The sequence below is a fragment of the Thalassophryne amazonica genome, chromosome 14, assembly GCF_902500255.1.
Source record: "Thalassophryne amazonica chromosome 14, fThaAma1.1, whole genome shotgun sequence".
Lineage (NCBI taxonomy): Eukaryota > Metazoa > Chordata > Actinopteri > Batrachoidiformes > Batrachoididae > Thalassophryne > Thalassophryne amazonica.
The window spans coordinates 54,825,623-54,852,197 of record NC_047116.1 but is presented as its reverse complement, the minus strand read 5'-3'; the positions used below and the strand labels follow the sequence as shown (position 1 = coordinate 54,852,197).

At 40.3% G+C, this 26,575-nt stretch overlaps 1 long non-coding RNA gene across 1 annotated transcript in view; it reads left to right on the top strand.

The window, feature by feature from the left end:
- Positions 1-1,869: 1,869 nt before the first annotated feature.
- Positions 1,870-26,575, top strand: part of LOC117524926 — a 153,054-nt gene continuing 128,348 nt past the window's right edge. The window contains exon 1 of the long non-coding RNA XR_004564905.1: positions 1,870-2,021. This is a non-coding gene — a long non-coding RNA (uncharacterized LOC117524926). The remainder of the gene's footprint in view (positions 2,022-26,575) is intronic.

Here is a 26,575-nt window from a genome sequence, read left to right as displayed (position 1 = left end):
CATTTACACAAAGCACAGTGTGACGACACACACACACACACACACACACACACACACACACACACACACACACACACACACACACACACACACACACACACACACACACACACACACACACACACATGTTCATATTGTGATTGCTTGTTTGTTGTATTGCAATTTTGTTCATTTCTGGTTCACAAACTGCGTGTTTGTAAAACAAAATTTAAATGTTAGGTTTCAATGTTATGTAAAACTATTGTGTTTTATATGTTGGTCTTTCAAAAGTAATAAAGTGATGAAACATAAAAAAAAAGTTTGAACATGTAACATGAAAATGAGTGAATTATCCTAACTGAATAGGATAATTCAGTTAGGATAACTAACTGAATTATCCTGAATTAGGATAATTCAGTTAGTTAGAGGTGTTAGAGGTGTTCCCTCTAACAGTTCCCTGTTAGAGGGAACACCTTCCCTCTAACAGGGAAGGTGTTCCAGGGAAGGTGTTCCTTCCCTGTTAGAGGGAAGGAACACCATTGCACTAAATATTGATAGAATAGTTAGTAATGGAATTAGTAATGAAATATTCACACTGGTTGGTGGGATTTTTTTGGTTCCAGACATCATTTGGATAATTATACATGCACCAAGTCAAATTGACCCGGGAACACCATTGCTGTTCCTGACACATTAACATAACAGGAGGGTTAAATAGTGAAATAATTATGTTTTTGACCATGAAATAATTAGTGTAATAATTATTTATGTATTAATTCCAATTCTAATTAATTAATGGCACATTTAAAAAATTATTTAATGATGTATTTAATTTAGGCACTTTTACTCCTCTAATTTAAATTAATTAATGGCACATTTAATTAATTAATGACACACATAAGTAATTATTCTCTAATTTAAATTAATTAACAACACATGTAAGTAATTATTCTCAATCTAAATTAATAAATGACAGATTAAATTCATTAACAACACATTTAAGTAATTATTTAATTATGTATTATTTAATTAATGACATATTTAATTAATTAATGACACATTCAATTAATTATTTAATGACATATTTATTTATTTGATTTTGGCACTCTTATTCCTCCATCATTTACCCTGCCCCCCCCCCGACTCCCACAAAGTACAGATTGATCGTCCCTGTACTGTTCATCTGCATGCCTGCACAGCCCCATTCCACTATATCTATTTGACAGTAAAGTTAGTTTTGCCCATTTGTCTATTTGACTCCTTTACTTCTTACAGAAGTATTTTTTTCCTTTTCTTTTTATTGTTGTTTATGCACCTATTACTTCTTACAGAAGTATTTTCTTTTATTGTTGTTTATGCACCAATGACATCAAACCAAATTCCTTGTATGTGAGAAGTTACTTGGCAATAAATTTGATTCTGATTCTGAAACGTGTGTAGCATGTGGCGTATATCAAATGCAACGTGCGGTGTCTTGTTTGCACTCGTGTAGTGGGCAAATGTACTTTTTCCGCTTTTGCAGCCCACGTGTACTGTTGTGACAGCCACCCACTGAACAATGTGAAGCTGGCATGCTGGTGTATGCTTAAAGCTGCAATTTTAACTTTAAGGGCAAGATATAAATGGATCACACACTCGAGAAACACAGCTTTGGTTACTAAAGTGGGTAACCAGGAACTTTGACCAGAATATCTGACACGGTCACGGCGCATGCGTGTCGATAATGCTGATTTGGCTTACTGTTATCAACCTGACTGCACTTTCACGATTGTAAATTCACCCACTGTAGTGCGAGGCGCACTCCATACCAGGTGGTGGCGGTAATGGGCTATGTTATGGGCGCAGTATGATTAAAAAACAAATCCCATGCAGAGAAAGAGCTGGCCCAGCAGTCTGCTGAACACTGCGGTACATGCGGCCGCGACGCGCTGTCTTCAGTTTGTGTTCGGCTTTTTTCTTTCGAAGGCAGCGAGGACGGGAGACGCCTGAGCTTTGAAGTCGCCGAGGAAACGAACGCTTCCGTTTGAGTTGGTGCACAAACGGTGAGTAGGACGTTTCCGTGTTATTTGAGAGCGGTGGAGGATGAAGAGGGCAGCTAACACGATTTATGTCCTGGCTATGTGTTTATGTAACATTAGCCTCATCATCCTCCACAGCACGGCAGAGCTGGTGAGTCACCGGCAAGGTACACCGCTATTTATCCGACATATTAACTAAAAAAAAAACAAAACAAAACATAACGTTGGTGTGTGTCCAGTACGACCCTGGTGTCTTGTTTATTTATTTATTTTTCCTCTCAGTTGTACACTGTCGGTGGCGCTCGTGACACCGCGTCGTGCACATTTCACACGCAACCAATAACCACAAACAGGTTACTGCAGACAGGAGCTGCTGCATCCACAGCACCAAGTACCTGGACGGTGACAGTGTGTTGGAATGGTAGACATTTAGCTTTAATTTTAACAAACACACAAGCACTTTAACTTTCGGAATTGTGACCATCTTCATGATGAGTCCCTCTGTTTTCAGAGTCTATAGGAAATTGGACAAACTACTGTAAAGGCAGATCAGAGCTGAACAGGTTAAGGTGTTGCATGTAGATTCTGTGTTAGATTCCTGGACACACTTTCTGTGTGTGTGTGTGTGTGTGTGTGTGTGTGTGTGTGTGTGTATGTGTGTGTGTGTGTGTGTGTGTGTTTGTTTGGACAAGATGCTTAATCTGCATTGTCTCTGTTCACTCAGCTGTGAAATGCGTACCAGCCTCGCTTGGGGAAGTACCATGCATTGGACTGGTGTTCCGTCCAGAGGGAGTAGTAAACTCTCATCCTCTTTATGCTACACAATTCGGAGGCAGCCACAGTTGCCAGTTGGCCTTAGGGACTGTATAGGACTTTATCTTTCTTCTTAATCACTTTTTTACAACCACTTTTATTTAAGATGCTTCAGAGGTTGGGCGTATTGACATTTCAGTGTTACTGAATCGTGGAATTAATTTACATCAGAGATTAAGAAATGCAAACAGTATAGTGCTGTTTGGTAAATCTGTCTGGAGTAGGCGTTTTTAAAAACTGACTGCAAGAAAGAAGGCTAGTGAAGGTCACCCATGGAGACTGAAGGAGATATAGGCCCCTGTACCTGTAATTGGAGAAACTATGTATTAAGGATGGGTATCGAGAACTGGTTCTTTTTGAAAATCATTAAGAAATGATTCAGTCCACCAACATCAATAGCCTTTTGCTTAACAATTCCCTTATTGGTCCTTCAGAGCGGCCATTGTTTTTAAGTGTGCCTTATCGGGAAATGATCATTTCTTTACATTGATTGCAGACCCTGCAGCGGGTCTGTAATCAACCGGTTCTGCAGTGTGGATCTGCTTGAAGCAACGAAGTAGGGCTCTGACCCGCTGCTTCATTGGTTGTCTGCTTCGCTGCTTTTCAGAAGCGGCAAGTCCACTTCTTAACCCCTCTCAAAGCCATTTAATGAGCTGTCTCAGAGAAAATCATGCATAAAAAGAGAAGTTGGCTGGATGACCATCATCGATTTCCATGAAACTTTCCAGAAGTAAAGAACAATCAAACACTTGGACCCATAACATTTTTTTTCACTCCATAAAACATTCTGAACAACTTTAGACAATTTTTTAAATAATCCACTTTTGTCCATACTTGCCGTCTCTACATTGAAATATAGAGTAAAAAGCCGATTTTGAAAGTGAATGTTCTCAGTTCTCGATGCCTGTATTGCTATTCCCTATGTACCAGAATTTAGGAAATATGTTTTTAATGTCTGTAGCGTGACATATTGCAGTGTAAATTAGCAAAGTGACCTTTTCTGAGGGAATGTCAAATTCCCTAGTTACTGTCTTTAATGAGCTGTCTCAGAGAAAATCATGCGGGGGTGGCTGGATGACCGATTCCGATTTTGATGAAATTTTCACCATATATCCTTCGAGTACATTGATTAGGATTGGCAAAGTTAGTTTTTCCATCAAGCAAAATTTTACTTGAATTTTGGTTAGTTCAAAATTTGATGTCAAAATGGCCGTAGATTGCGTTACATTAAAATATAATAAAAATGGCCAACTTAGACATATCGGTTCTCAATTCTCGACGGGTAGATAGAAAAAGTGAGTGTGATTCCTCATACGGGGTGCCAGTGACCTTCAAAAACCACTGTTTGTTCTTTTGCATGTTTCCTTATACAACCCCTGGCAAAAATTATGGAATCACCGGCCTCAGAGGATGTTCATTCAGTTGTTTAATTTTGTAGAAAAAAAACAGATCACAGACATGACACAAAACTAAAGTCATTTCAAATGGCAACTTTCTGGCTTTAAGAAACACTGTAAGAAATTTGGAAAACAAATTGTGGCAGTCAGTAACGGTTACTTTTTTAGACCAAGCAGAGGGAAAAAAATATGGAATCACTCAATTCTGAGGAAAAAATTATGGAATCATGAAAAACAAAAGAACGCTCCAACACATCACTAGTATTTTGTTGCACCACCTCTGGCTTTTATAACAGCTTGCAGTCTCTGAGGCATGGACTTAATGAGTGACAAACAGTACTCTTCATCAATCTGGCTCCAACTTTCTCTGATTGCTGTTGCCAGATCAGCTTTGCAGGTTGGAGCCTTGTCATGGACCATTTTCTTCAACTTCCACGAAAAGATTTTCAATTGGATTAAGATCCGGACTATTTGCAGGCCATGACATAGACCCTATGTGTCTTTTTGCAAGGAACGTTTTCACAGTTTTTGCTCTATGGCAAGATGCATTATCATCTTGAAAAATGATTTCATCATCCCCAAACATCCTTTCAATTGATGGGATAAGAAAAGTGTCCAAAATATCAACATAAACTTGTGCATTTATTGATGATGTAATGACAGCCATCTTCCCAGTGCCTTTACCTGACATGCAGCCCCATATCATCAATGACTGTGGAAATTTACATGTTCTCTTCAGGCAGTCATCTTTATAAATCTCATTGGAACGGCACCAAACAAAAGTTCCAGCACCATCACCTTGCCCAGTGCAGATTCGAGATTCATCACTGAATATGACTTTCATCCAGTCATCCACAGTCCACGATTGCTTTTCCTTAGCCCATTGTAACCTTGTTTTTTTTCTGTTTAGGTGTTAATGATGGCTTTCGTTTAGCTTTTCTGTATGTAAATCCCATTTCCTTTAGGCGGTTTCTTACAGTTCGGTCACAGACGTTGACTCCAGTTTCCTCCCATTCGTTCCTCATTTGTTTTGTTGTGCATTTTAGATTTTTGAGACATATTGCTTTAAGTTTTCTGTCTTGATGCTTTGATGTCTGCCTTGGTCTACCAGTATGTTTGCCTTTAACAACCTTCCCATGTTTGTATTTGGTCCAGAGTTTAGACACAGCTGATTGTGAACAACCAACATCTTTTGCAACACTGCATGATGATTTACCCTCTTTTAAGAGTTTGATAATCCTCTCCTTTGTTTCAATTGACATCTCTCGTGTTGGAGCCATGATTCATGTCAGTCCACTTGGTGCAACAGCTCTCCAAGGTGTGATCACTCCTTTTTAGATGCAGACTAATGAGCAGATCTGATTTGATGCAGGTGTTAGTTTTGGGGATGAAAATTTACAGGGTGATTCCATAATTTATTCCTCAGAATTGAGTGAGTCCATACTTTTTTCCCTCTGCTTGGTCTAAAAAGTAACCGTTACTCACTGCCACAATTTTTTTTCTTGATTTCTTATAGTGTTTCTTAAAGCCAGAAAGTTGCCATTTGAAATGACTTTAGTTTTGTGTCATGTCTGTGATCTGCTTTTTTTCCTACAAAATTAAACAACTGAATGAACATCCTCCGAGGCCAGTGATTCCATAATTATTGCCAGGGATTGTATAGGTCCGCGTATGCAAGTGTGCATGAATACCATTTACTTAAACATGTACAAAATACACACATAGACACATATTTGACAGCTATTTGAGGTTTGATCAACAGACAAACTGTTAAAGCAAGTTTTTTCCAGCTTCATCTTCTGGCTTAAGTAAAGCACTTCCTCAGTAGATGTGATCTTGAGACAGCCATTCATGCTTTCATCAGTTCTAGACTTGATTATTGTAATGCACTTTTTTCCGGCATTAATTGGTCTTCTCTTGCACGTCTCCAATTGGTGCAGAATGCTGCTGCTCATCTTTTAACAAACACTTTTAGATGTGGACATATTACGCCCATCCTGTACTCACTCCACTGGCTTCCATTTCATTTTAGAATTGATTTTAAGATTTTAATGTTTTTAAAAACTATTTATGGCCTCGCACCTCCTTACCGCTCTGAAATTTTAACTTTGCGTGCTTACAGTAGGCCATTACGGGCATCTGACCAGCTTTACTTAGGTGTTCCGAGGTCAAAATATAAATTCTGGGGTGATCGTGCTTTTGCGGTAGCTGGTTCCAGACTGTGGAACAAGCTACTTCTCGACTTGCGCACTATTCCTGACCTAGCACTTTTTAAATCTAAGTTAGACTTGTTTATTTAAGCTGGCTTTTAACGCCAAGTGGGGAGGTGACATGTTCTGTGTTTATGTGCTGTTTTAAATTTTATTGTATACGTGTTTAAGAGCCTTAGTCTGTAACTGTGCAATGGTTCATAGAAGGGTGTGATATATCATGTTTCAGTAAGCCACTGAAGTTTTTTTTTTTATTATTTTTATTTTTTTTTTTTTTTTTTTAGGGGAAGATGTATTGTCCAAACGGACAAAAATTACATTTTCTTTTTAATCCAAAGATAAGAGTTACTGAACTATGTGTAATTGGTGATGTTTTCGCCCTTCATTATTTAAAATCCTGTGCTTTGTCTTGTTTTGCTAAGGCATGAGAATACTCAGTGGGTCCCAGGGTGCCAGAGTTTATGCTGAGACTGGTGTTTGGTCTGTGATTAAATTGATTGTTACATGGGCCATTGCAGCATTTTCCAGTGCTGAATAAGATTTTTTTTTTTTTTTTTAATCCAACAAGGGCAGCATGGTGGCTTAGCACTGTTGCCTGACAGCAAGCACGTCATGGGATCACTTCCTGCTGAGGCCTTTCTGTGTGGAGTTTGCATGTTCTCCCCTTGTTTGCATGGGGTTCCCTCCAGGTGCTCTGCTTCCTCCCACATCCAAAGACATGCAGTTTATGACGTGATGACGCTAAAGATAATCTTATCACATATTTCTGTCATGTGTGGTGTGTTAAGAGCGCTCTGATCTGCTCGGAAGGGCGTCAGGGGCACTCCAATCGCAAATCGGGGATATTCAACATGTTGGATTTATTTGACCCGATATTGCAGCATGTGTTGTGTCCTCCGACCAAAAACGTGCACACAGCCTGCTGAATGTGACGTGCAGCCAATCAGAAAGCGAGGGGACGGACGCACGGAGCGGAAAATAAAATCTAAACAGCTGTTCTGACTTAGAAAGTCCGGTGGTTGCGCTGTCTCCATTCCTTTAAAAGAATGCCTTTACTTTTTCTTTTTGTATCGTTTTTTTCCCTCTGTTTTAAATAGTCCACAAAGTATCTCTGTTTGTTTACTCTGAAGTCACGTTTAATCTCGAGAGATTTTGCGAGATTTCCTGTCTGAGCTGTGAATATTCATGCGTGAAATCTGTTCGTGTGTGGTGGTGTTGTCCTAACTGTGTGGCTGGACACCACACACTGTACGACCAAACCTGTTAGATCCATGATATTTTATCTTCACGTGTGTTGTCTTTCAGGTTTTGGAAACCTAAAGATAATTTTAAGATCCTGCCGTGTGAACCAGGCTTAAGACAGCACTTATTAAATGACATGTTTCGCGACTAGTCACAAAAGAGATACACAGAAAGATCACATTTAATGGATTCAGGTGAACCGGCAAATTTTGTCCGTTATAATTGAAATCCGTTATATGTATAAAGCAGACAAAATCCGTTAACTATATGTATAAAACGGATTAGTTACAGTCAGAAGATGCCGAATGATCTACGAAGAATCCTGAATTGGGACCTGCCTCATTTAATGACTGGGTCAAAAATTCCTCTGAAAAAATAAAGGCCTGCCTTAAATAAGTGGCTGGCATTATGTCCATTAAAGATTAGGTTTGGTCGAGTCACTCTTTTTTTTTTTTTTCTAAGTCCATTATGGAGTCTGGGCTCGACAATAGCACTGGTCCGATGGCCCGGCGGCCTTTTTTACACGTTCCGTGCCACCACGGGCCAGTGAAGTTCATATTTCACTGGTCCGTACGGGCCAGTAAGAATTAGTCGCTTTGGGCAAATTTATTAGTCTAATGCCGCGTTCACACCGGGCGCGATCAGACGTTATAAATTCGCGGCAACGGACGCGCCTCCTTCGCCGGGTGTGTCGCTCTGCTTTTTGCTGCGAAAATTCGCCCCAGTTGTCAGTCAAGTTCATTCATTCATTTATTTATTTTATTCATTTAAAAGAAAAGAAAAACAAAACAAAACAGAAAAGCAGAAATAAAGCATCTCAATTACCAGAATGAAAAAGAGCAGAGAGAAGAACAAGTCTTATATTTTCTGCCCCTTCTTACAATACAATCTTTCAATATCCAGCGTCATTATTCGACATTATTTAACAGATTGTATTTCTATAACTTGTCACATACCACTGACTTATTTCATAATTATGACCATTATTTAATAGATTACATCTCCGACAGGTTACATTTTTAAACTTAAAACATTTTAAACATTATTAACAAATTACCTTTTTGACTTCCTTACAGCCCATTGACTTATTTCATAGTTTCATACTTACTTAATACATCTAGTTTAATACGTTTTTTTAAATAATTTAAGCGACCTTAATTCTTTAATTTCTTTGTTGAGATTGTTCCATAATTTTACACCATTTACTGCAATACTCCGTTCCTTTACTTTGGTTCTGTATCTTGGTTTTCTAAAGACTTCTATTCCTTTCAATTTATAACTACTTACTCTTTTCTCAAACATATTTTGAATGTTTGTTGGTAAAGCATTTTTATTAGCTTGGTACATTGTTTGTAATATTTTCAAATCGACCAAATCACGAAATTTAAGTACCCTGTACTTAATGAACAATGGATTAGATGGATCTCTAAAACCACTGTTGCTAATCACCCTTAAAGCCCTTTTCTGCAGAATAAACAAAGGTTGTATATAAGTTGTATATGTTGATCCCCAGATTTCTACACAATAAGTTAAATATGGGAAAATCAATGAATTGTACAATGTTAATAAACCATAACTATTTAATGAATATTTTACTTTATGCAAAACAATAATGGCTTTCGCTATTTTTCCTTTTATGTAATTTATGTGTGACTTCCATGTAAAATCTTCATCAATCATGACTCCTAAAAATTTAGTTTCTTTTACCCTTTGTATATACATTCCATCTATTTGTAATGATACGTTTTTTTTTTTTTTTTTGCTCTGTCATTAAACAATATGAAATTTGTCTTATTACTATTTAGTGACAGTCTGTTTATATCAAACCAATGTTTAACCTTTTCCAGTTCTGTATTTATCACTTGTGCTTCTTCCTGTATATCTGATCCAAAGTAAAACAGCGTTGTATCATCAGCAAATAAAATGCTACCAAGCACATTAGATACATTCACAAAATCATTGATATACAAAATAAACAGTTTGGGTCCAAATACCGATCCTTGTGGTACTCAATAAGTAATATTACACAATTCTGATTTGATATTATTTATCTGAACAAACTTTCTGTTTTCTAAGTAGCTTTTTACCCACTGATGTGCAATACCTCTTATTCCATATTGTTGTAACTTGTGAAGCAATCTTGAGTGGTCAATCACATCAAAAGCCTTTTTCAAGTCAATAAAAATACTTACAAAATAATCCTTATTTTCTATTGTTGTTGATATTTTCTCTATTAATTCCATAATTGCCATAGCTGTCGAATGTTTTGTTCTGAATCCATACTGAGCATTATTTAAAATATGCTGTTTCTCAGTGAATTTATCCAACCTTGTCACAAAAACTTTTTCCATAATTTTAGAAAACTGTGGAAGCAATGATACTGGCCTGTAATTTAGAGAAATTTTGTCTCCCTTTTTATATAATGGGACTACCTTGGCAATTTTCATTTCATCTGGAAAAATCCCTGTTGACAGAGACAGATTGCAAATATAAGTGAATGGTTCAATAACAGTTTCTATTATACTTTTTACAGTCATCATGTCTAAATCTTCATGGTCAGTTGATCTTTTGCTTACAAAGTTTTTTTTTTTTTTTTTACAATATTTCTTATTTCATCTTTTTCCACATTGTCCAGGAAAATACTATTGACCGTATTTACAAGTGTATGTAATGTATCTTCTACTATTGGTTTATTTCCCACCAGACTTGATCCTACATTTGAAAAATAATCATTAAACCCATTTGCCACTTCTTTTATGTCATATATCTCTTTATTTTCTTTGACAAAGTAATTTGGAGCTTTCTATGTTAATGTTAAAGTCTCCACATATAAAAAGTGTTTTGTTTTTAATTTGATGGAATCACTCTATTATTCCATCTGTAAATTTCACAACACAAGTGTCTGGTGCTCTGTATACACAACTGATTAAAATATTCTTAGATGTTTCATGTACAAGTTCCACTGTTACAATTTCTATGACGTCATCCACAGTTGTCATTTCTTCTACAGTTGTACATATCAGATCTGCCTTTATGTACAGAGCAACACCACCGCCCCTTTTATCTCTTCTATTCACAAAATACAGCTCATATCCCTCCATTTGAACATCAGCCATGAGATCATCATTAACCCAAAATTCAGTGATTGCAACAATACTAAATCTATTTTTAAACTGATTTAAATCTTTTATTTGTGACATTTTACAATACAAGCGTCGACTGTTTATATGTATGAGTGACAGGGTATCTTCTGCAATTGTTTCACTATTTAGCTGTTCTACCGTATAATACTCACAACCAATCGCTTTTAAGTCAAATATACTTTCATCAATATTAGTGTCTATGTCATATTTTATCATCTGTTTCCATGTTTGATCAGATTTTTTTTGTTGGTCCAATTACCAACAGACATCATATTTGATTGTCTATTCAGGTCTGTATTTTGTAAGGTCCTCCATGTTTTTGATTTGTATACCATATGTTCCTTCTTTTACTCTAATCCACACCCTACAATTCCAGACCCATGTAGCAACAATGTGCTTCTGTTTTTTAATAGTCTTGCTTCCCTAGCAATATTATATTATATATAATTTTTTTTTTTTGTTAGATGCTCATTTATGCAGACACTCGTTCCTTTCAAATTCTTTCCCTGTCTTAATAATTCATTTTTATATTTTCTGCTTGTAAATCGTATAACAATGTTATTTTTTCTATCTTTAGTTGGAACAGTATAGCAGTCTATCGTGTCTTGATGGATGTCAACACCTTTTTGATATAAGTTTGTAACTTGCTGTTCTAATGATTGTCGTTCTTCAGGTGGTGCATTCTCCCCACTGGTTCCACCAGAATCCACCACCCTTGCATATGTCCGATGCCTTGTTTCTAGTCCAGATATTATAACATCTTTTCTAGTGAATTGTTCAAGTTCATCTACACGTTGTTCAAGTTTCTTAATGATCTTGTCCTTCTCTTTAACCAGTTTTTGGAGATCTTTAATCTCCACCGTCAGCTTGTCTAAATTAGACATGTCTTTTAATATCTGGTTTATTGAGGTCTTTATCTCCTCTATTTTCCTCAAGTTTCTCCGTTTTCTTGGGTGGTGCCATGTTAACTATCGTGGCTTAGTATCAATCAATCAATCAATCAACTTTTTTCTTATATAGCGCCAAATCACAACAAACAGTTGCCCCAAGGCGCTCCATATTGTAAGGCAAGGCCATACAATAATTATAAAAACCCAACGGTCAAAACGACCCCCCTATGAGCAAGCACTTGGCAACAGTGGGAAGGAAAAACTCCCTTTTAACAGGAAGAAACCTCCAGCAGAACCAGGCTCAGGGAGGGGCAGTCTTCTGCTGAGACTGGTTGGGGCTGAGGGAAAAAACCAGGAAAAAGACATGCCGTGAAGGGGGGCAGAGATCGATCACTAATGATTAAATGCAGAGTGATGCATACGGAGCAAAAAGAGAAAGAAACAGTGCATCATGGGAACCCCCCACAATCTACGTCTAAAGCAGCATAACCAAGGGATGGTCCAGGGTCACCCGATCCAGCCCTAACTATAAGCCTTAGTGAAAAGGAAAGTTTTAAGCCTAATCTTAAAAGTAGAGAGGGTATCTGTCTCCCTGATCTGAATTGGGAGCTGGTTCCACAGGAGAGGAGCCTGAAAGCTGAAGGCTCTGCCTCCCATTCTACTCTTACAAACCCTAGGAACTACAAGTAAGCCCGCAGTCTGAGAGCGAAGCGCTCTAATGGGGTAATATGGTACTATGAGGTCCCTAAGATAAGATGGGACCTGATTATTCAAAACCTTATAAGTAAGAAGAAGAATTTTAAATTCTATTCTAGAATTAACAGGAAGCCAATGAAGAGAGGCCAACATGGGTGAGATATGCTCTCTCCTGCTAGTCCCCGTCAGTACTCTAGCTGCAGCATTCTGAACCAACTGAAGGCTTTTTAGGGAACTTTTAGGACAACCTGATAATAATGAATTACAATAGTCCAGCCTAGAGGAAATAAATGCATGAATTAGTTTTTCAGCATCACTCTGAGACAAGACCTTTCTGATTTTAGAGATATTGCGTAAATGCAAAAAGGCAGTCCTACATATTTGTTTAATATGCGCTTTGAATGACATATCCTGATCAAAAATGACTCCAAGATTTCTCACAGTATTACTAGAGATCAGGGAAATGCCATCCAGAGTAACGATCTGGTTAGACACCATGCTTCTAAGATTTGTGGGGCCAAGTACAATAACTTCAGTTTTATCTGAGTTTAAAAGCAGGAAATTAGAGGTCATCCATGTCTTTATGTCTGTAAGACAATCCTGCAGTTTAGCTAATTGGTGTGTATCCTCTGGCTTCATGGATAGATAAAGCCGGGTATCATCTGCGTAACAATGATAATTTAAGCAATACTGTCTAATAATACTGCCTAAGGGAAGCATGTATAAAGTGAATAAAATTGGTCCTAGCACAGAACCTTGTGGAACTCCATAATTAACTTTAGTCTGTGAAGAAGATTCCCCATTTACATGAACAAACTGTAATCTATTAGACAAATATGATTCAAACCACCGCAGCGCAGTGCCTTTAATACCTATGACATGCTCTAATCTCTGTAATAAAATTTTATGGTCAACAGTATCAAAAGCAGCACTGAGGTCCAACAGAACAAGCACAGAGATAAGTCCACTGTCCGAAGCCATAAGAAGATCATTTGTAACCTTCACTAATGCTGTTTCTGTACTATGATGAATTCTAAAACCTGACTGAAACTCTTCAAATAGACCATTCCTCTGCAGGTGATCAGTTAGCTGTTTTACAACTACCCTCTCAAGAATCTTTGAGAGAAAAGGAAGGTTGGAAATTGGCCTATAATTAGCTAAGATAGCTGGGTCAAGTGATGGCTTTTTAAGTAATGGTTTAATTACTGCCACCTTAAAGGCCTGTGGTACATAACCAACTAACAAAGATAGATTGATCATATTTAAGATTGAAGCATTAAATAATGGTAGGACTTCCTTGAGCAGCCTGGCAGGAATGGGGTCCAATAAACATGCCGATGGTTTGGGCGAAGCAACCAATGAAAATAACTCAGACAGAACAACCGGAGAGAAAGAGTCTAACCAAATACCGGCATCACTGAAAGCAGCCAAAGATAACGATACATCTTTGGGATGGTTATGAGTAATTTTTTCTCTAATAGTTAAAATTTTGTTAGCAAAGAAAGTCATGAAGTCATTACTAGTTAAAGTTAATGGAATACTCAGCTCAATAGAGCTCTGACTCTTTGTCAGCTTAGCTACAGTGCTGAAAAGAAACCTGAGGTTATTCTTATTTTCTTCAATTAGTGATGAGTAGAAAGATGTCCTAGCTTTACGGAGGGCTTTTTTATAGAGCAACAAACTCTTTTTCCAGGCTAAGTGAAGATCTTCTAAATTAGTGAGACGCCATTTCCTCTCCAACTTACGGGTTATCTGCTTTAAGCTACGAGTTTGTGAGTTATACCACGGAGTCAGACACTTCTGATTTAAAGCTCTCTTTTTCAGAGGAGCTACAGCATCCAAAGTTGTCTTCAAAGAGGATGTAAAACTATTGACGAGATACTCTAACTCCCTTACAGAGTTTAGGTAGCTACTCTGCTCTGTGTTGGTATATGACATTAGAGAACATTAGTATGGCCACTGTTAATTGCAAAAAACAATTCTCACCCGTAACCTCCACCACCCCAGGTCCGGTTGCCGCGCATCAACCCTCCCCGTTGCTAACCTTGTTCACAGCCGCCCCCAGCCTCGGTCGTAGCCGCTGCTAGCCACGGATGTAGCCGCCATCAGCCAGGAATGTAGCTGTAGGCGGCCTCAGATGTTACCGCCGCCAGCCTCGGTTGCCGCCACCGCCCCCAGCCCCGGATGTAGCCGCTGCTACCCGCGGATGTAGCCAATGCCGCGGGCCTGGATGAAGCGCCTCCACTGATGCTGCTGGCCTGGATAAACCACCTCCGCTTTTCAGCACGAGAAAAGTTGTTTTCAGCTCATCTTTGTTTCACTGTTTTAGACGATGCAAGGACGCTACAAATACAGCCAGCTGCTTCCTGCTGCATATATGTTATGTGGATTATATATGCATATAATCAGGTCATCTGCAAGTGATTTAGCACCAGGTTCTCCACAAACATGAGTTGCGTGGGAGGAGAGGGGCGGCCGCATATCCGGCCGCGCCCCAGTCCAGTCACGAGCGGCTCTGCTCACCAACCGAAGGGGCCAACTGAAAATCCATGGCGCTTCGGTATCACTTCGTCTAGGCAGGATTCTGACTTAGAGGCATTCAGTCATAATCCCACAGATGGTAGCTTTGCACCATTGGCTCCTCAGCCAAGCACATACACCAAATGTCTGAATCTGCAGTTCCTCTCGTACTGAGCAGGATTATTTTTTATATATATATATATATATATTAGTTAACATGACGGACCTTGATCACACGGAGCGAGTTGTTGTGGAAAGCTGACAAACGTCATGAGACGTTTCCAATTCAGGCAGTATCATTATTTGCTGCAGGAGCTGTCTGGATGACTGCTGCTTTCAGCGGTCCTTCCACCTCTGCAGGACCCAGTTTGAGGACCAGCTGTCCCGTTCACACGCGCACATGTAAACAATAAAAAAAAAGAAAGAAACTCTGCTTGCTATGTGGCTGCAGCTCACTCTTCCCCCAAAAAGTCTGTCACAACTGTGTTTAGAAACCAGTCACCATTTGTTTTATTATACATCTGTGTAGTTAATTAATAAAATATTCTCTACAGATGATTCGCGCGCGCGTGTAAGTAGAAAGAGAAAGAAACTCCGCTCACGCTGCTGTGGGGCTGCTGCTCGCTCCAAAAATGCTTGTCATAATTGTGAAATAAAGGACAAAAGAGACATAAGTCCTGCTCACAGGCTGCTACCAGAGACAGGACATGTTGCGCCACTCGCAATGTTCCGAACATTGCCGAAGTGCAGACGAATTTTGTCTGCAGGCATCTTCTGATATGGCGCGAATTTCGCTTCAACATCGACGCATCATTTTCGCTTAAGCAAGATCGAGCGCAGTGAATATTATGAATTTCTTGAAACCTCCTGCCCCTGGGCAGAAACCAGGGAAGCAAAGGAAAGAACAGCTGTCACCCTCAAAACAAGCACAGAAGAGGAAGGCTGCTGATGCTGAATATGAGAAGAAAAGGGTGAGGAAAACGTGGCAAGCTTCCTGGAAGAAAAGATGGCCATGGCTGGAGCGTGATGAGGAGAGCGAGGTTGTCTTCTGTGGAACTTGTAGGGCCATGTAGGGCTCCCTTGTTTGCACTCGGGGTCGCCACAGCAAATCCAAGGTGGATCTGCATGTTGATTTGGCACAGGTTTTACGCCGGATGCCCTTCCTGACGCAACTCCACATTACATGGAGAAATGTGGCAGGGGTGGGATTTGAACCCAGAACCTTCCGAACTGAAACAAAGCGCATTAACCACTTGGCCAACACCCCTGCAGGGCCATGCCAGAATATGCTGACAAGTATAAATATACCAAGTCCTGGTAGACATCTGGTATGATTTCATACGCCAGTTTAAAAGTCTAATCAGTATGTCCTTGTGGAAACCCCACGGTGACAACATTAGCAAGGGAGCATGGTATATGAAGTTTAACTTATATTAATTTTGTAAATGATCAAGAAATAAATTTATTTTTGTATTAATATCTGAGTGTTGAAAAAATTCCTATCAGTTACCTACCGACATTTTTTTTCAAAGTTGACTCACTTTAAGGGTTTTATCATGTAGTATAAGAATATTGTTTGTTTTCAAGTGTTTTTGCATTAAGGAAACCCAATTCTAATGTCTGAGTGTTGATTTAAAAAATTAATATCGGTTACCCCCCGGTTCGGCGTGCGCGTGAAAGAATGGGACAGTGATATTTTCATCCGGGCCAGTAACTTTCAAATTCTACTGGCCCTGTGGGCCAGTGCATAAATTGCCTTATTGTCAAGCCCTGGGAGTGTATCTTAAAATCCTAAACCCTGATTTATGCTTCTGCGGCTGTAACTCCGTGCCATGCCATGACGTCGAAGTGCAAGACAGCTTTAAAGTTCTCCGTTGCTGGATTATGCTTTATTCTGGATTAATTTGACCCTCAACAAGCTTTTCTTTCTACAATCACCAACCTCCTAATCAAAGGTAAGGTGTACAATTTCCTCTCTTTCCAACTCTGTGTTGTAAAATTGGTCATATTTACGGACTTTTCTGTCAAAAGTATTAATCCATTATCGAAATGTAATCAGCGTGTGCACTGCAAAAACTTTTAAAACATCAGAGAAAAGAGTGAAACCAGAAAAGCGTCAAATCACAGCCTTTTGCGGTGTCTAATTTTACAGGTGCACATCAGACTATGGGTCCCATGTCTGAGCACGGTTTGAAAAAAAATATACTGTCATTCTTTTAATCACGGAAATGACTCCGGTCCTACTTTCCTTGAATTGGCAAGTGTCAGAGTGCTGAACTTTAATTTTGTACCTCTGTTTCTGTGCATATCCAGACTGCTCTGTGTGGTATATGCTCTGGGTTTTTAATGGAAATGCGTTGCAGTCGGACGAGACATTTTGTCCAATGTGAGCGAAAATCTGTTATACAAAATACGGTATATGTGGTGTTTATTACATGGACAACCATATAAAAACAATGGGATTTTTGTCCTTTGTCCAGTGACTGTGAATATCCAGTTTATACGATGGCGGTTTAGTCAACTTTTACTATAAACGTGCTGCAGAGTAAATTCAGCTGACAGGAATAACTAACTTTTAATGAAGAGTCTGCATTTATACTCTGTCTGATGTAGCTCTGCTGTTCAGATTAAAGCTCCTGTCCCCTTAAAATGTGTTTATCCTGAAGTATTTAAATAATGTGTAGGTTAAAGACTTTATATAATATGATGCTGCAGTAGAAAAGAGCAGCAGTGATTCGTGCGTGAAATATAATCTTGTTCAGCAGGAGAACAATTTGCTGTTTTCTTAGCTGTCTCCACTTTGTTTTACCTTAAACCCTAGGACACAGTAGTAAAAGGGTTTCTATAAAAAGGGATATAGTGAACAGTTTATGATTTGGCTATAAAAAAAGACAAAAAGAACTGAAAACAAAAAATGAGGTGGTTAGATTAAAAGTAGAATGGGAATACCATTTTGTATAAAGTTCATTGAATGCTAGTCTTCTGGAAAAAATGGTTTGTTAGCTATTGTTTTTGGGGAATTTTGATAGAATAAAGTATATAATGTTGGTGTGTTTACTAAGTCTACTTCAGTTTGTCATTGCTTAATCATAGTTGCAGTTTGTCAAAACAATACAATTTACTGCTTTTTATAGATATAAAATTAATGTCGACTGGTGGTGGCCAAGGGAACAGTGAAGTGAAGGGAACAGAGGTGATGAAGTAATGGGTAGATATGGTATCAAGGATAGGAATGGTGAAGGACAGATAGTTGATTTTGCAGAAAGGATGGAAATGGCTGTGGTGAATACCTACTTTAAGAAAAGGGAGGAGCACAGGGTAACATAAGAGTGGAGGAAGGTGCACACAAGTGGACTACATTCTTTATAGGAGATGCAAGCTAAAAGAAATCAGACTGTAAGGTGGTGGCAGGAGAGAGTGTCGTTAGACAGCATAGGATGGCTGTTTGTAGGATGACTTTAGAGGTGAAGAAGAAGAGAGTGAGAGCTCAACAAAGGATCTGATGGCGGAAGCTGAAGGAGGAAGACTTGTGTGAAATTTAGCGAGCAGGTGAGAGAAGCACTGGTTGGAGGGGAAGCAATTTTGGACAACTGGAAGTGTACTGCAGATGTGGTGAGGGAGACAGCTAGGACAGTACTGGGTATAACATCTGGACAGTGGAAGGAAGACAAGGAGACTTGGTGGTGGAATGAAGAGGTCCAGGAAAGCATAAGGAGAAAGAGGTTGGCGAAAAAGTTTTGGGATAGTCGGAGAGATGAAGAAAGTAGACAGGAGTACAAGGAGATGCAGTGTAAGGCGAAAAGAGAAGTGGCAAAAGCAAAGGAAAAGAATTTGAATAGTAAGGAAGGAGAAAAAGGACTTGTACCGATTGGCCAGACAAAGGGACAGAGCTGGAAAGGATGTGCAGCAGGTAGGGATGTGAATCTTACAACAACTCATGATTCAATTCGATTCTGATTCTTGGGGTGACGATTCGATTCAGAATCGATTTTCGATTCAAGGAGCTCTGAGAAATAGTTAATTACTTTAAAAATGTTTAAGAAAATGCAGCTTTAGAAGGTTAATGAAGTGATTCTAAATATGTAAATTTGTTTATCTGCTTTGCTCGTTCAGAGTTGGCTGGCAGTTTAGTGAAATGATGGAGTGTGCGCTGGCCAGTAGTCGGCAGAGGCCGCTGCTCCGCTTGTTTTAGCTCCGGGTGATGGCGTAGCATGTGGGCTTGCGGATTTAAAGTGTTTCCAAAGTACTTGACTTTCATTTTGCAGATTTCGCACACTGCATAAGTCATGTCAAGCTCCTTCTTACGCAGCAAATAATAAAATCCAAAATGCGCCCAAACATTTGCCTTCAGCAAAGACGGTGCTGGCTGAATTAGCTCTTCGTCCGCCATGCTAAGCTGCAGCTCACAAATGTTTGAAGCACACCGGACCTTCCCCTCACGGGGACACTGTAGTACGGAGTCTATTGCCTGACACACAGTACACGCAGCGAGAAAGCAAGAAAATGTTTAAAAAATGCTTTTTAAAAATCAATTCTTGGACATTTTGGTCGATTTTTCCCCCCCCCAGCACCCCTAACAGCAGGTTCGGGTGGTAAAAGATGCACACAGTAATGTGCTGACAAGTGAGGAGTGTGTGCTGAGAAGGTGGAGGGAATATTTTGAAGAGCTGATGAATAAAGAAAATGAGTGAGAGAAAAGGCTGGATGATGTGGTGAGAGTAAATCAGGAAGTACACAAGATTAGTAAGGAAGAAGTGAGGGCTACTATGAAGAGGATGAAGAGTGGAAAGGCAGTTGGTCCAGATGACATTCCAGTGGAGGCATGGAAATGTCTAGGAGAGATGGCAGTAGAGTTTCTAACCAGATTGTGTAATAAAATCTTGGAAAGTGAGAGGATGCCTGAGGAGTGGGGACAAAGTGTGCTGGTTCCTATTTTCAAGAACAAGGGTGCTGTGCAGAGCTGCAGTAACTAGAGAGGCATAAAGTTGATCAGCCACAGCATGAAGTTATGGGAAAGAGTAGTAGAAGCTAGGCTTAGAAAACAGGTGAAGATCTGTGAGCAGCAGTATGGTTTCATGTCGAGAAAGAGCACTACAGATGCAATGTTTGCTCTGAGAATACTGTTGAAGTACAGAGAAGGCCAGAAAGAGTTACATTGTGTGTTTGTGGACTTAGAAAAAGCTTATGATAGGGTGCCAAGAGAAGAGCTGTGGTATTGTATGAGGAAGTCTGGAGTGGCAGAGAAGTATGTTAGGGTAGTGCAGGACATGTACAAGAATAGTGTGACAGCGGTGAGATGCGCAGTCGGAATGACACTCATTCAAGGTGGAGGTGGGATTACACCAAGGATCAGCTCTGAGCCCTTTCTTGTTTGTAGTGGTGATGGACAGGTTGACGGATGAGATCAGACAAGAGTCCCCATGAACTATGTTTGCAGATGACGTTGTGATCTATAGTGAGAGTAGAGAGCAAGTTGAGTCTAGTCTGGAGAGGTGGAGATATGCTTTGGAGAGAAGGGGAATGAAAGTCAGTAGAAGCAAGACTGAGTACATGTGTGTGAATGAGAGGGAGCCCAGTGGAATAGTGCAGTTACAAGGAGTAGAAGTGGTGAAAGTAGATGAGTTTAAATATTTGGGGTCAACTGTTCAAAGTAATGGAGAGTGTGGAAGAGAGTGCAGGCAGGGTGGAGTGGGCGGAAAAAGGTGGCAGGAGTGATTTGTCACCAAAGAATATCAGCAAGAGTGAAGGGGAAAGTTTACAAGACAGTAGTGAGAACAGCTATGTTGTACGTCTTAGAGACGGTGGCACTAACAAAAAGACAGGTGGCAGAGCTGAAGATGTGGAGATTCTCTTTGGGAGTGACAAGAATGGACAAGATTAGGAGTGAACATATCAGAGGGACAGCTCAGGTGGGACGGTTTGGAGACAAAGTCAGAGAGGCGAGATTGAGATGGTTTGGACATGTGCATAGGAGGGACCCAGGGTATATAGGGAAAAGGATGCTGAGGATGGAGCCACCAGGCAGGAGGAGAAGAGGGAGGCCAAAGAGGATGTTTATGGATGTGCTGAGAGAGGACAGGCAGGTGGTTGGTGTGACAGAGGAAGATACAGAGGACAGGATGAGATGGAAACAACTGATCTGCTGTGGCGACCCCTAATGGGAACAGCCGAAAGACAAAGAAGAAGAAGGGTGGTGGCCAAGTGGTTAGTGCACTCGGTTTCAGTGCAGAAGGTTCCCGGTTCAAATGCCACCCCTGCCACATCTGTCTATGTAATGTGAAGTTGCGCCAGAAGGGCATCTGGTGTAAAACTTGTACCAATTCAACATGCAGATCCATCTTTGATTTGCTTTGGCGACCCCAAGTGCAAACAAGGGAGCAGCCAGAGGGACTGATTTTTACTTTTGTACAGATAAAATTAATGTGGAACATAACTGACTTCAGTATTTTGGTCCTTCCTGCCACAATATTTTCTCTTACTCATGTGGCCCCTTGGGAAAGTAATTGCCTACCCATGATCAAGATCCACTGGAAGAAGTTCAGCCTAGTGTCACAGATCCCTGCAACTTTTCCTCTCCTCAGATGTTTCATCATCTCTTTCCAATCTTACTGAGATTCAGTGATTTGCAGCTGATCTTGTGGATCAGCCACCAGAGTCCTCCTACCTTCTATGTCCGACATCCTACCAACAGGATCAGCCTTATACAACTGCTCATAACAGCCAACCTATTTGGACAGATTAAATCCATTACACCGAGGAGACGGCAGTCTGTGGTAGTTCAGATAAATCCTTCGGGAAGCTGTGGTCAAGAGTATACAAACTCAGCACATCTATAAACCCTATAAATTTCCAGCTGCTTGCAGTACCTTTCAAAGAAAACCTAATCAATCTCCTTTGCTATGCCACCAGTATTGGAACTCCATGCCCAGCAGTGCCTGTGGTTAGTGGCACCAGGATCTTCCACTGCATAGCTCCTGCCTGTTTCCAAAGTCATAGGTCATGGAGACATTTTCATCTCAGATACTAGATACGTGGGGACTGATGGCTAGCCTTGTCAACCTGTGGTTGTTTTTAAATTACATGTGATCAGAAAGAGTGACTGTTAAAGATTTTGTATATATGTTATCACTGTTAAACATTTGTACATTTGTCTTCTTTCTCATGAGAACGGTGTTGTGCTGTTTTGCACTTCACCCTGAGAATGTACGTGTTATTCAACCTTGTTTTAGCTTTGTCTTCTTTCTCATGAGAACGGTGTTGTGCTGTTTTACACCTGTCTTAACCAAGCCTGAGAATTCAATTTTGTTTTAGCACTCTGGGGTCAATCTGAGCTGGGAATGAAGGGCTGGATGTACTTATTATTATAATATAACTTTGTTTTCGCAGCCTCTAACGACTGGGAGTAAGAGAACGTTTTGACTGTTGTGATGTGGTGCTTAGTGTGAAGGAGTGTGAAGGACAGGACACTTCAGGCAGATGCAGAACAGCTGATAACTGCAACAGACGAACGAGATGTGCTGACCTGTGTAAAAAAGTGTTCTTCCTTACAGCTGCACTTATTGACGTATGCGTTTATGTTACGGGAAGAAACTTGTCTTGCGTCATCACCCCCACCCTTAGGACAAGTTTTTGTTTATGTGATGAGGGCGTCTCTTAATAAAAAGAGCGGAAAAGCAGGCCAGACTTTAGTGTAGCCTTGGTGTACAGCCTGACTGCACTCCGCGCGTAAAATTTGACTTTCTGTCTCACTGGTGTTTCTTGACTCTGTTTGTCTTGTTAAAGGCTTTAAAAATGTTTGGAGGAGAAAATACCCAACAGTGACTCTGAATGTGTTCCTCACAGAGGTATTGCTACCTGCAGTCGGAGCATACCGGACACAGAGTGCCTGAGCCTCATCATGCGCTACCTGACAGGGGTGATATCTAGGGCTGTAGGCAGTGATGCCGGTAACGCGTTACAGATTAGAGTAACGCGTTACTTGGTAACGCGTTACTCTAATCTGACCACTTTTTTTAGTAACGAGTAATCTAACGCGTTAATCTTTCCAAATCAGTAATCAGATTAAAGTTACTTCTCCATGTCACTGCGTTACTATTATTTTTCATTGTGGGTCGATAGCAGCATTAAACTTGGTCTGTGGGCAGGAGGTCGGGGTTCGACTGAACTGCCCACTTTAAGCGAGCTGTGAGCTTTTCATCCACGGTTTTTTGCAGCTGCTCGACTCGTCCTCACCTCTTAAGGCACGGTGATCAGCACACCTGCACTGAGCTTTACAAAGACATTTTTATACTTTTTTCCCTCCTTTATTTAGAATTCTGAGCTGAGCCGCTCTGTATCGTCTCGTTAAAAACAGCTGATCCTCCGCGACGCGTCAACAACTAACACTATTTTCCACTCAAATGCACCTAAACTCTCTTTCTGAGGACCACATGATGTGAAAACACAATAAAACTTTCTTACCTGTAAATCTGGTCACGTTTTCTGCATAAATAAATGTTATCCATTCTTTGTGCTCAAACGCCAAAGCAGGGGCGAATCCAGATGGAATGGGGGCATGGGGGAGGGATGTGCCCCCCTCCGCCACAACACCCCTAGATTAACGGTCCAGTTTTGAAGCCTTTTTTTTTACTACTAATACTAACTACTAATACTACTTAAAATAATATTAATTTTGACAAGTAAAATATTTAGAGAGAATTTAAATGTTAGAAAAATGCTAGAATGAATTTAATAGTTACATTTATAAACAATGTAGGTTCGAAATTGCAAGTTTTACTGTTACAGTGCTGTCAACAGTTAAATATGAGGTCAAGAAAGAGGTCTTTATTTTACTTTTTATAAAACAAGTATTTATTTTCATTGAAGTCAAGAAAGGGTGACTATAAAGTAAGTTTTGGCAAAACAGGTATCATTGTCATGTTGAGGTGGCAGAGGGTTGTTGTCGGCAGCTGGGAAAAGTAATCAGTAATTGAGTAATCAGTAAAGTAACTAAGTTACTTTTTCAAGGAGTAATCAGTAATCAGTAATTGGATTACTACTTCAAAGTAACTGTGGCAACACTGGCTGTAGGTATAGATTATTTTAGTAATAGAGTATTCTGGCGATTGATCGAGTAATCGGATGAAAAGTACTTTTGCTTTTTGTAAACAACATCAACAGTCCAGGGCTCTCCCTAAGCAATGGCACAGTGACACTGCACCATCACACAGATTGTCAAATTTATTGTATCCCTTTCTGTTTTCCTGGGTATCTTTACAAGTTTTGGATCTTTGCTGGTGTCAAGTGCTCAGCTCAGCACTCCCCTGACACCAGACCGTACGTGCAAGCTGTCGGTGTAATCCTCAGTCAGTCAGGCTGCACATGAACATGAGCACAGCCTATGAAAAACTGGGCTCTGGAGTGCAGCTTTTCCACAAAAGCCACATTGATGAATCCGCTCTGCACCCTGTCAATGAAAAATAATTGATTTAAAGTGCACGTAGAGGGCCAAGTCTATTTGCCAGGGACGCAAAGCCATGTCTATTCGCCCGAATTCGGGCCAAAGTCTTGCCATTTTTTTGTTTGTGTGTTCCCCCCAATTGTGAAATTTAACCTTTTTTTTTTTAATTAATTAATTAATTAATTTTTTTAGGTTGGTGTACTGGGTCCCTGTGTAATATTTTTTTCCCCCTCTTTCTCTGTGATTCAGCAGATGCATTTCAGCTGGAGGTTGAACATGCAAGCCTCGCAGTCATTTTTTTTTTTATTTTATTTAATTTACCGTGTTTGTGAAGTGTTGTGTGTTGCTCAGAAAAGCGAAAATTAAAAAGGAAAACACTCAGTGCGAGTCTGAGCAAAACACAGAAGAAAGAGTGGACTTCTGCTGAGAGGATCTTCTTTCAGAGGCTGTTTGTCAGTGTGGCCGGGGATGGAGCTGTGACTCGCCCGGTGTGAGGGGCTCAGCACTCCACTCACACTGGGCATAGAGAGACAGCAGCCAGCCGCCGGATGACTAGCCACTCCCCAGGTAGAGTGGAAAGCAGCTAGCAGACCAAACGGTGTGTTTTTTAAAAATAGACCAACACACTGCTTCGCTTTAAATGCGCAGTAAGCTATTTCAGATGATCAGGGTGGACCATCTGTCTTTTAAAAGTCTTTACTTTTCTCTGTGTGTCGCATTGGAAAGCTGTATCTTTTGGTGCTACATTGATTAGCTCTTACACAGCGTAGGTGCATGCTCTAGTCTTCCTTTTTTTCTGGGGTGACATTACAGCGCCATACACAGGCCTGGTATATGTACTACAATGTTAAATGGAGCTTCGAGACAGAATTTGCCTCAAACACTTTTTGTAATCGAATTATTCGAGTTACTTGACAAATCATTTCAGACCTAGTGATATCTGATACCACTGACTGAAAGTGGTCCACCACAGCTCGATTATGCTAACAGCTGGAGCAACTAGACAAAAAGCAGATGTGTCCACTCACTGGGATGTGGCTATTTCCACTTGTGAAGACCTTATGCAACTCTGTCACTGCAGTGTAGAGCTTTCCAGCCTTGTGGTAATCATGACCATCCTTGTTAAGAGAAAAAAGGGATGTTTTATGTGCCCACCTGCGTAAGCTGTTTCAAGTTTGGACCTGGGTCCCACCAGTAGTTCTTTTAACAGAAGCCAAAGATGGACCAGCCCAGCTCTCCACAATTTCTCTTATACTCACTCGACTGGTAAGCACTGAAAGCCGAGATAGGCATATCCCAACTTGTCCTCTGGCACTCCGAAACGGAGGTGTTCCTTTGTCTCGCTTCATCAGCGAATCGGTCGTGACGCACGTAGCCTCCGCGCGACTTTCCATGACAAAATCTCTTGTTAAAAGTGAAATCTGCCGGAAAATGGCTGATGTCCAGCTCTTGTGATAACCAGAGAAATTGCACACGACGGTCCCGGCTCTACACAGCCATCCGTTTAGAAATGATGTGGTGGTTTCTGCCTCTTGATGGCGGCTTGGAGCGCGGTGCGCCATTGTGGGCCGTCCTTAAAGCTGTAGTAACACTCCTTATTCTCTGTGAAGCCCGTAAAATTTTCACCGAAAGCCAGATAAATTTTTCGAATGGTTTCCAGCTGCCTGTCTCTAACAGTTTCTGAAAAAACTCTGATGGGAAAAAAAGCCCAAATCATTCCGCCATTTCCTCACAATGAAACAGTGATGAGAGGGGTGGACCAGTGCTCACTGAAAGCCTGCCCACAGGCGAATGATGCAACCGACAGGCGTGGAAAAACTCACACATGCGCACGAAGGTTCAAGCTTGGCTGACGTAAAAACATATGAATCAAATCCATATAGTTTTTGAAAAAATAAAAAGGTACGATACTTTTCTAACAGACCTCGTATATCCTTGTGCAAAGTATGACGCAGCCAAACCTGCTGCCGTATTCAGGATTCCCATTCGCGCATTGCAGTGCATGAATCATGCACAAAAATGAGCATGCACACAAACGTATATAATGCTGTGTGTGATGGGTGTGCATATTTGCCACCTGGTGGTGTAGCAGGTAGATGATCATTAAGGAGTAAAATCGTAACTACATTCTCTTAAATAGGAACTATTTTAAAATTGAATTTTTCCTCCCACTAATTTGCAGATGTCTTGTTAGGTTATGCAGTTGCGGAGTCCATTTCAGACATTTG